Genomic DNA, 12,454 nt, shown 5'->3' on the forward strand with positions numbered 1-12,454 from the left:
CAGTGTTGTGTGTATCATTTGCTTTTTTTTTTTTTTTTTTTTTTTTCCAGAAACACCGGGCTAAAGCAAAAGGAAGAATAGAAGAATACTATGTGTGAACCGACATCCTCCTTCCATCGATGACTCATCATTGTGGGTATATGAGACTGATTATACAGATAACTGAGCACCTTGAATTCTTAGGAGAAAGTAATGGAAAGTGATTTTTTAAATTGTCATTTTGTGTTGAACAAACAAATATAAACTGGCTTTGATAATTAAACACCAGTCAGTCTGGTGTTTTTTTTTTTTTCCCCCACATGCCCTTTTTTTGGCTAGATAAAGTTAAAACATCTTCCAAAAGCACCCAATTTAGTCTCAGTGCAATTTGTGCACTGAAAAAAAAAAAAATCATTTGGGTTGGTGGTTTTGGTCTGTGTATAGAAAGCAAAAAGAAAAGAAAATTGTAAATGGTTTACTCAAATAATTTAGTGCATTTTAAAAGCTTGGGGTTGGGGGGGATGGTATTTTAGCTTCCCTTAAAGATCTGCCCTTAGATGATTAATCAAGTCTTTAACAAAAGGAAGGAAATATATTTTGCTTTTGAACCATCATTTTAGTATAACAAGTTTATGGTGAACAAAGTCACTTTGGTAAGGATGTGGGAAAGGAAGGCATGAGTTTACTCTCAAAAATAGACAGAAAAAATATTCAACAGGGGCTTCCTTCCTTCAGCATTATAACATGCTATTCAGGTACCAGCCTCATAACTTTCGGGAGAACAACCATATGTCTGGTTACTTCTGATTCCCTAGGACATTCAGTAAACTAAAATTTCACAGAAATGGCTGACCCAGATCCTGGGCTCTCTTGGCCATATCTATAACATCATTGTCTAGTTCCTCAAGGCACTTCAAATAGACAAGAAATCCTTGCTCTTTTGGAGCCTTTGGAATACTAGTAGGGAAGGTACCAGCTTGTTTTGAGCAGTAGATCCATCCCACACAAACTTAGTATACACCCTACCCTTCTCAGATAGTACACATATGCCTTCTCATGATCGCTCCCATGGATTCCCTCAAGGCTTTGGAGACTCTAGACTCATACTGTTGTCTCCTGATCTAGAAAAATAGACATTTCTAGATTAGATAGAGCAGTGTGGATCCATCCCTTAGGATTCACAGAGTCAAGAATTTTCATTGATGAGTGATTTTTATTCTGAAACACTTTCTAGCTTTTATATTCTTTCATAGGAGAAAAATAACATTTACCATTTGGACACTATGCATGAAGAAGACACTGTGAGCCAGATCATTTGCCTATTGTCTCTAATTCATATTCCTTATAATAACTGGATGAGATTGCATTTATTATTCCATATATAGAGAGAGAGACAAATAAGTCTCAGGAAGTTTAAGTGGCATGGAAAATACATGGAGAAACCAGATTTCAACTCCAGGTCTTTCTAGTAACATTTGCTGTTCACACTACCTAAATATCATCTCTTATTAAATAAATTCAGCATTATTTATGTTGTTATTTATCATTAGTTATCAGTTATTTTTCTTTAAGTTTATGAATTAATAAATCTTTTTGCTTTTCTTTTTTTTTTTTTTAATTAGAGAGAGAGAAAGAGTACAAGCAGGAAGCAGGAGGAGGGGAAGAGAGAGACTAGAAGAGAATCTTAAGCAGGCTTCATGCCCAGCACAGAGCCCAGCACAGGACTTGATCTCATGACCCAGAGATCATGACCTGAGCCAAAATCAAGAGTCTGACCCTTAACTAACTGAGCCATCCAGGCATTCTATTAATTAACAGATTTTTAATAGACATTTTCATCCGAAATGGATAAACAAATTCTTATGTGGTAAATGCAATCTGCTTAGATTTTTATAATACAGGCATTATGAGGAAGAAAATTATTTTTTAATAGAGAAAAGTCCCTCATTATGAAAACTGTGGGAATTATTGCTACAGACTAAACTGGATACATCTATGTTTACCAAAAATGGTTGAGAAACTTATGCTATTTGAAACAGCCTACCAATAGTGGTGGCAGCACTGTTGTGAAGATTAAAACCCTTCATAAATATTTTTTGATGAAAAAAAGATAGAGATAGAAGTTTGAGTCAACAGAATATACATTGATTTTTATTTCACCAGATATGGATTCAAGCACCCCCTAGTCATTCTCTGTATTTGTCATTTAAAAATCAGGATGATGATTGCAAGACTAGAAACTGTAAGTGCATAAACAATACAGCACCTGCACCCCAACATTCATAGCAGCAATGTTCACAATAGCCAAACTGTGGAAAGAGCCAAGATGCCCTTTAACACATGAACAGATAAAGAAGACATGGTTCATATATACACTGGAACCATGAGAAAGAATGAATACCCACCATTTGCACTGACAGGGATGGAACTAGAGGAGATTATGCTAAATGAAATAAGCCAGGCAGAGAAAGACAATTATCGTATGGTTTTACTCATATGTGGAACGCAAGGAATAGCACAGAGGACCACAGAGAAAGGGAAGGACAACCGAATGGAAAGAAAATGAAGAGGGAGACAAACCATGAGAGACTCTGGACACTGGGAAACAAATTGAGCATTACAAAAGAGAGGAGAGTGGGGGGATGGGGTAACCTGGTGATGGGCATTAGGAGGACATGTGTGGTGAAGAGCACTGAGCATTATATGCAACCAATGAATCATTGAACACTACATCAAAAACTAATGATGTACTATATGTTGGCTAATTGAACATAAGAGAAAAAATTTTCAAAAAACAGGGAGGATAAAAAAGAACATAGCATAGTGTGGACATACAGAAGACACTGAAATACTAGTTTCAGAGTCACCACATATTGAAATGCAAGTGATACTTTCTCAAGTACATCCAATAAAAAGAGACAGTGACAGGGCCTGTGCTTCTTTGGCAAAGCCACATGTTCTGGAGCTAGACTGCTCAACACCAAGGTGTCCATGTTCTAGTAACAGCTCTGTGCAGTTGGGTGACATTATATTTATCATGATGTTTGTACTGATCTGTGTGTTAATATTAAGGTACATCAAGCAGGAGATTCTTAAAGGACATCCCCATCTCTTGTGTAGGTATCCACATTTTGATCCCTATAACACATATCAAGACTTGGAGAGGCTCTTTATAGGCCACCTGCCAGTTAGAACAAAATGATGAACTATTAGCATGCAAACTTCCCACCCTCCACCTCATCTCATCATTTCCCCTGCACACAGAGACCCGGAACATCATCTCACAGAGGCAAGCTTCGAAATGTTATCTTGCCACAGGTCCTAAAGTTCTTTCTGAAATGGAATTGCCTGGGATTTGGGACAATTTTGAGACTCTTTACATTCACTAAAGCATAAAGTCCTGTTTGCTCAAGCACCCTAGTTCCTAGGCAGCTATAATTCTAGACATGCATACTCCAGTCCTGGTCTGGTTATAAAAGCTTAGTTGAGCTTCGCATCACAAAGTAGAACCCAATTTTCATTGTCAATTCTGGTGGGACGTGTTGTGTTTGCTGTCCCATCATGGCTCCAGCAGACTCTGTTTGAGCAAAGGTATCTCCCATCTTCTCCACCATAGCTAAGTGCAACAACCAGTGCCCCAACTTCAGTGCTGACAATGGTATGCAGGACTGCCTAACACAACCAATAATCTAAAACATTCATAACAAGTTCTTAGATAAAAAAAAAAAATTGGAGAAATTGTGCACAAGGTTTTTGCATGAGTTTCTTAGCTTTGTATCTTCATAAATTTAAATGGATGGGGATAAAGGAGGGAGAGGAGAGTTAGGTCCACAACACTGAATTTTAAGGAATTTAGGAGTATTAATCCTAAGGTATAAAAAGAGACACTCCCATCTCTTAAACTGGCACTAAAAGGTTCTGTGTTTTATATGTGGCAATTCAAAGAAAATCATGGGCCAAGTGATTTGCTGTCAAATATGTCCAAGTTTCTCATATTAAATTTTCTTTTTAAAAATGGTAATTTCTTCTAAAATATGAATTCTGTTTTATTTGCTTAAGATTGAACGAGTCAGAAGAATGTAATTTCATTTTCAATTCTCAATTTTATGTAAGTTGATATGGTTCTGTCATAAGCACCGTTCTCTAGTTTTGCATATTTGATTGTCTTATTTTGACCTTCCTTTTACCAAGATCTGTTATTTGCCAGGCATTGTGCTATATTTAGTATTCAACCACCATCATAGATTTATTTTTTTACCCATGTTACAGATGTGGAAACTGAATCCTTAAGTTTTTCCTTGACTTGTTCAGGGTCACAGATCTAGAAAATGATAGAGTAAAACTCAAAACCAAGCTTGACCTTTGTAATGATTACACTACTCTGTTTGGTTTAACTGGAGTATGTCAAATAAATAAAATAAATGTTCTGTAATCTTCAGAGAGTAAATTATATTAATAACATATACATCACATATGCCTTTACCTAAACAATTCTGATGATTAAGGCAAAATATTTGTAAGATCTACATAATTGTCATGACTATATCACTTAGGCAATGAGGGCCATAAAGATATTATTCTTTTCACAGATTGGCTTAATGGTAATACTAGTGAGTTTTAAGAACTGATCATGTACCACAATGTGTTTTTTTTCAATTTATTATTTTATTAACAAATAATGTATTATTTGGTCCAGGGATACAGGTCTGTGAATCTTCAGGCTTACACACTTCACAGCACTCACCATATCACACACTTTCCCCAATGTCCATATCCCAACCACCCTCTCCATAACCCCCACCCCCAGCAACTCCCAGTTTGTTTTGTGAGATTAAGAGTCTCTCATGGTTTGTCTCCCTCCGATCCCATCTTCCTTCATTTTTTTTCCTGCATTATCTCCCAACCCCCCCAACTCTGCTTTTCAAATTCCTTATATCAGGGAGATCATATGATAATTGTCTTTCTCTGATTGACTTATTTCACTCAGCATAATACCCTCTATTTCCATAATACCCTCTATTTCCATCCATGTCATTGCAAATGACAAGATTTCATTTCTTTTGATGGCTGCATAGTATTCCTGTGTGTGTGTGTGTGTGTGTGTGTGTGTGTGTGTATATATCTTACCTCTTCTTTATCCATTCATCTGTTGATGGGCATCTAGGTTCTTTCCATAGTTTAGCTATTGTGGACATTGCCGCTATAAACATTCGGGTGCACGTGCCCCTTCGGATCATTACATTTGTATCTTTAGGGTAAATACCCAGTAGTACAATTTCTGGGTCATAGGGTAGCTCTATTTTCAACTTTTTAAGGAACTTCCATGCTGTTTTCCAGAGTGGCTGCACCAGCTTGCATTCCCACCAAGAGTGTAGGAAGGCTCCCCTTTCTCTACACGTTTTATTTTAAGCACTTTATAGCTGTCATCTAACCATGAGATAGGTAATTTATTTGTCTTACTCTGGGGATAGAAAACTAAGGCACAGATGTGTTAACTAACTTGCCCAAGGTTAAACAGATAACCAGAATTAAAGTCAAGATTCGATGCACAATGACTCTAGAAACCACCCTCAACTATCACATGGCATTTCCTTCTAGAAAACAAACCTACTCTCCTCAAAGGGAAAAATGGCAATCACTTAGTAAATTTGATCAATAAAGATTATTCTTGCATTCATTTATTAAATACTATTGAATGTTTACATATGCCTGGTACTATCCAGTGAGAGGGGCTGCTGAAAACTTTTTGTCTGCCTAGAATCTACATTCTAGTAAGGAAGTCAGAAGAAAAGAAAATCTGTAAGTAAAATATAGAGTATATTTGTGATAAGCACTATGAAAAAAAATAGAGCAAAAAGAAGGATAGGAAATTCTGGGGTAGAACAATGGGAGTATTAAAATTTTAAATGGGGTAGTCAAGGATATATAAATAATACATATAAATGAAAAAAATTACTTTAGTTATGAACTGCCAGATCTACCTCTTTTTAATTTGTACTTCACTTTTTTTTTTTTTTACATTATAAAGGCATTTCCAAAATAAAACAGACTTTTAGTACATAAATTATTCTCTGGGAAAAACTTGGACATTTTGAACAACTGCATTAACCTTTTCAGATGAATAAAGGTGGCCCTTAGTGTCTGAGAAAAGCAATTTATTAAATAGTACCTCTGTGACCTGAGAAAAAGTGAACAAGTTCAAAGTTCTTTTATCTATTCCCAAGAAGTAACTTTTACAGAAAAAATGGGTTCAATCATTTATCAGTTTCTTACTTCCTTAATTTTATTCCCTATATATAGACCATCTGTATGATACTGTTGTAGGTGGGAAGAAAGATAGGAAATTCAAACATCAGCTCTGCATATGTTTAATCATCATGCTAAGATGGATTTTTTTTCACTAAACTAAAGCTGATCATTTTATCATACAGATTTTAAAAATATGAAAGGGGCCTTTCGCATCAGTGATTGCCCTAATTCTCTCATTGTCAGCCCTCCTCCGAATTTATTAGCCACCTGCTCTGCACAAGCTTGCTGGTTTCTACAGGGAGCATAACCTCAGTCCTGGTGCTTCTGTATCACCCACCCAAGCCTGCCCCTCAGAAAAGATCAAAAACAGTTCATTATATTTAAATGACTGGAAATAGTGTAGAGGGCTCCCGGGAAAGAGGAGAAGAAATATGTATATTTTAGCAGAGATCAAAGTCTAAGTTAAAGGAATAAAGCCCTTTAAAGCAACCAATAAGACCCAGGTAAGAACTGGGGCAAAAAGGCATGGAATTTGTGCAGGTAGGCAACTGTCCTGCTCAGTGAAGTCTCAAAGTGTTACATGGTCTTGCCTCTAGAAAAAGAAATTATTAGTTCACCCTCCACAATCATCAGTTTTAAAGTGCTGGAAACCACAACTATTTAATGAAGAGACATATTTTCTGATGGGGTGTCTAGAATGAAACACTATGCTCTTTATTTCCATGTTCCACTTGGACATTAAAGACAATAGATATACTAAAAGGAAAGTGGAAAAACTTTCATCAGAAATATCCATTACTACGTACATACACACTCTCTAACATAGAGTGTCCTTGTCTTGCTAAACAAAGAATAAAATGTACCATGTACTTTCAGAAAAATGCCTCAAAGAAGGAGATATGCTTAGCCATCAAGAAGATAGTCAGAAATTTTATGACTAAAGATGCTGATGTATACCATGAGAAAACGTGAATGCTCAAGGCTGTTCCTAAGAGAAAAACCCTCTCCAATCTTCTCTGACACACTGTTCATTTATTTCTCTTTGCCCACTTCTCTCATTTGTCTTTCTGCTGAGGGTTTTCTTGAGTAATCTATGGAATTTAAATGATCTACAGTGTTCAGCTTAAACATTTATTCTAACACCTTAGTTTGGGGGGGGGTACTGACGGATTGAACTAGGTCACTCTAAAAGCCTTTTTTTTAAATAATTCACCAGTTTCATTTTCAAGGTATGTGTACATTTTATCCTACTGAAGCAGCTTTGAAGATATGTTAGTATATTAACTTCCTCTCATTTTTCATGAAGTACCAAGATAACAGATTAGTAATAAAATGATAATTTATCTATTTATTTTAAATGCCCATTTCCCTGTAATTAGCTAAATAATTAGCAGTTAGTATGATTATTGCTAAATGAAAATGTTCCTTTCTTAATAGAGATAATATACAAAATATTTATGAAAAGGCACAACAGAAGAACCAGCCAATTAGAAGAGAAACCATGCTGACATATGCTGGCTGAATACCAACATAACTTCCAAAAAATCGAAAGTATTTGCATGGGTACCAATAATGATAATGGAAAGATAACTTCATACCCTGGTCAGTTCTTCCCTAAGAATAAAGGAGCACCCTTTTTAGTACCCCCACTATTTGAAATTCCTCTGTTAATTAATTCACTCATTTTATTTATTCATTTTTTTTTTTAATAGAGCAATTTCTAAGTTTCAGACCTGGGGCATTGTGGATCCAGTGGTGAACAAAATAAACATGGTCCTTACTCTCTGAGTTTATGCATTAGAAAGGGAGATAATAAATATAAGGTAATATGTATTACTTAGTAGATACTATTTTTTTTATATTTTTTGTTTATTTTCTTTATCAGTCCATCCATCTATTCTTGTGGTGATGGTGATTTTTGCATCATTTGGTATTAAGTTTTAGACAATTTGGTTTTTAGTATTTCAACATGTATTTCCTAAGAATAAAAGGACCTTTTCCATATAACCACAATACCATTACTAAACTCAATAAAATTACAATTAATTCATAATAGCATCTAATATCAATACTATATTCAGATTTCTCCAATTGAAAATTGTAAAATGTATTTTACAACTGATCTTTCCCCAATTCAGGATACAAAAAAAGAGACCAAAGAGATAATATAACTAAATGCAAAGGTTTATGTATTGTATTTGAATTGTTACATTCCTTTAGACTCTTGAAATATAGAATTCTCACTGCTCTGGTATCATTTTATAGCCATAAGAATTCTGTTGTCCTATCAGCCCAAAATAATATGAGAAAATACAAGATTCTGTAAAATTCAGAAATATCTAAAGCAGGACAAATTCTTTCAAATATCTTAAAGAGTCAATAAAGGCAAAATGTAATCAAAGATTAAAACTGTACCATTGGCGTTTCAGAGAGAAAAACTGGGTAATGGGTAACATGAATCTAGAGAATGTTAGAAATGTGGGTTATATGGTCTGGATGAGTTATGTGCACTATAACAACAATGAGACCAATCTTTTCTCTAATTTATTAAGTCCTTGTATAGAAAATAAATAAGACTATGTTGCATGATGCTTACAAATAAGAATCTATCCATTGTCCCAGTCAAAGCCTCTGACTAATAAGCAATTGCTGTAAGCTTAGAAGATAATTGCTTTCTAAGTGGGTTAGTATCTCCTAAATCCAGGAATATGTAGGCATAGAAGTATTTAAGATAATCAAAAATTAGAGTATCATTTCTTTGTGTCAAAAGAACTAATGCATGTTGATATTCTTTGTAATTGTGTGACCTATTTAAAGTTAGTTCTTTTATTCTGATTTAAGATGTGTAACTGAGTAAATAATTTAGATTTTTCCATAGTTTGGCTATTATAGATATTGCTGCTAAAAAAATAATTTAGACTTTTTATGTAAAATTGACATACTTTGAAGATTATATATATTATTGAAATACTTAAGAAAATAGAAAATAGAACATATTTAAAAACCTATTTTTAATCTTTGAGCATTAGTTGAATACTTTAGATTTTTTATAGCAGATAACTCTTACAAACATACTAAACTTTATCTGATAAAATATTAATATCTTATTTCCTTTTTAGTATGTTAATTAACAGCTTTTGCATATAAAATCAAATATTACTCAAAGGCTTGTTAAAAATTGTACAGTCTACTAGAACTTATAGATAAAAAGCTATAATCTGAACTTAAAATCTTTAATAATAGCTAGATTTGGTCATTTGTAACTCTAATTGAATGTTAATCTTAAGACACCTCAGAATATATTTTTCAATTACTCAATATAGAGCATCAGAAAAAAAACCTCACACTAAACACAGAATAAGTGGTTGTTTTGCTTCAGAAGCCACGTTAAACATAGAATTCACATCATCAAACATTAAGTTCATATACTCCATATTGAGATGTTCACACTCAGACAATTACAAGGGAACTAAGATTGACTGAAGGGTACTAGTTTGATGTAGTCTACCTCACATTTACACAGTCATAAATCAATTTATTGACTGGCATAATAGGAAGACTGAAAATACTATTTAAATTAATTAACATTTCTTTCTTTTCCTCCCCAAGATTATATGGTGGAATCTGCTGATGACGAATTCCAATTTGATATGACTTCACAAAGTACACAGAATACACATTTCTGAATATGTGTTTCTATCGTCAAAAAGTTTTTAATCAGAGGGGAAACACTTTAGCTTCAGAGTAATTACATCAATAGAACTTCTAGAAATTAATTTAGAAGAATATCTTTATGACCTTGGGATAATGAAAGATTTCTTATGAAAAAGTTGTTTTACCGTCATTTATTATAGTCTGTGTTTACCCACAACCTCCTTGTAGAGACTCACTGAAATATTTTTGTTTCCACATTGCCTATCAATTCGTATAATGTAACACTTAGGTAGCAAACACTAGCATACTTCTGATTAAATACAATAATGTCTTGGGTTCGGTTCTCACTCCATCACTAATTGTCTGTGTGGTGTTGGGCCTCTTGCGGGCAGTGAACTGTTTGATGACAAGATGACTAAGATGACTTCCAGCTATCAAGAGCCAGAGAAACCATGATGTTTCAAGAACTGGAGGAGAGAATTGTATTAAGTTCCTCAAGGCCTTCTTTCTAAAATCACCTCCCTTATCAGAATTTAGGCTTACCATATCAGGAGATGTTAGAGATCTACTGCCTTCCTGTCCTCTCCACAACAACAGAGGGGGTGTCAAATGTTGCACCCAGAACACCCTCATGTCTCTCTTATCATTTTATAAGAAATAAAAATCAGCAAGGGGCTCACAGATTAATCCCAATCATATCAAGGGAAAGCATTATTCCACTTTTGGACAGTTCTATTCTTCTTCTGGTAAATTAAAATTATATTAAAAATAAATAAGCTGCTATTGGTTTTACACTCTTATTTATTTCTCCTTGAATCTACATTTTTGTTTGTTTCTCAAAGGTCTCAAGGCTTTCAGGAAGCAATAGTCACAAAATAAAATAAAATAAGCTACTGGTAATTTGTAATAGCACTTTGTTCTGCCTCAAATACATTTTCAACCCTGTTCTCATTAATGTTCATTTCTTTTTTATTATTTGTTGAGCTGTTTGGGGGAATGTAATATTAACCTTCATGACATCACTCTGAGGAATACATTGAAGCAACAGAGCTGCCTTTGATTTTTAGATGTGGGAATTGATGCCAAGTGGCTAAATGGTTTTCCCAGGTAATGCACACTTGTTATAGATAGTACAAAAGAATATAACTAAAAGCACCTCCTTGAAGTAATAATTTCTAATATCTCAAAATTAGATGTTTGATAACAACAAAATTACATGGACAAAATACAATACTTTTGGCCATGATAAAGTCGGATCCACAAAAGTTTTAGCCAGTCAGATCAAGTAGTACATATATACAAAAGCTTTAGTTAAGAATCAATGTTGAAATCAGGGAGAATCTAAAATTTAAATCCTGTATATAAACATTTCAGTTAGCTTCATATTAAATGCTTCTATTTTATGAATTAAAAAGACCACTCATGGAGGTGATCAGTATATTAAATCCTTTATCTGAAAATCAGTAATTAAAAGGAAAGAATTAAGCATTAATCCTGATTTTCAAGTAGCAGCTATATTTCTGTTTTAAAATGACTTATCAAAAAAGTGTGTGTGTGTGTGTGTGTGTGTGTGTGTGTGTGTAGGCACTGTACCAAAACATTAAAGCTTAGCTATTATTTTGATCTTTTGTATATTTTACATTTATCATAATAAAAACTCAAAATACAGTGACCTACAGCTAACTTAGTCTGTGATACCTTAAGTAACCCACTTTACTTGTCTTGAACTCTCTTACTAGCTATAAAATAAAGATTTGCACAGTCTAAGTGACTAAATAATTATAACTACTTTACAGAACATTTGAAAAATTTTTCATCCCTTTTCCATTAGCATTACAGAAAAGCAGAAATCAGCCTAACTTATTTATAGGATCAAAGTCAATGATGTCAAGACATTGGATAATGAGGAGTTTTGAAGGGAAGGGTATTACCACTTCTTAAGAAAAGAGCTCATGAGCCTTTGTGGCTTTGAGATGAGCATAATTCTAACAAAATCATAGCCCCGCAATAGCCAGTGCTAGGAATATAAGACATAACTCTAGTTACAACATTTCAGCTTCTGTCTCATAAATCAAAATAATCTCTGGGATCTGAAGCACCAGGTGAATTGTAGAGATGACTGTGGGCCAGAGTAGGTAAGGTCCTTACAGTGAGTCTTAGTCAATAAGTGAGAGAGAAGCGGGTGAACAGAAAGGAGGAGGTAAGAAGGACATATTATTGTGGATGAGATTACAGATAATGTTGTATCATAACTCGTAAATTGGGGTCTTTGGCAAAATTAAACATAAATTCTTCAGACACGGAGATCCCACTTCTTCAGGAGAGTTTATTTCACACTATAGTAGCAAATATTCCATCAAGACCAGTTTGAAAACTGGGGCTCATTATGACAAAAATGTCTCTGACCCAAAGACTGACACAAAAGATGTCACCCAGCAATACAGAATTAATTTTCAAATGAATTTCAATGAGTTAGTCCATTCATTGGATGACTCAAAAAAAAAAAAAAGAGAGAGAGAATAAAGTGTAAATGAGAATAGAAGTTAAGTCTTTGAAACACAAAGAAATCTCA

General features: G+C 34.2%; 1 protein-coding gene across 2 annotated transcripts in view; it reads right to left on the reverse strand.

Moving 5' to 3' along the window:
- The window catches only part of ZPLD1 (zona pellucida like domain containing 1), a 237,172-nt gene that overhangs the window by 47,456 nt on the left and 177,262 nt on the right, over positions 1–12,454 (reverse strand). The gene's annotated exons all lie outside the window — the stretch shown is intronic.

The sequence above is a fragment of the Mustela erminea genome, chromosome 1 (assembly GCF_009829155.1).
Source record: "Mustela erminea isolate mMusErm1 chromosome 1, mMusErm1.Pri, whole genome shotgun sequence".
Lineage (NCBI taxonomy): Eukaryota > Metazoa > Chordata > Mammalia > Carnivora > Mustelidae > Mustela > Mustela erminea.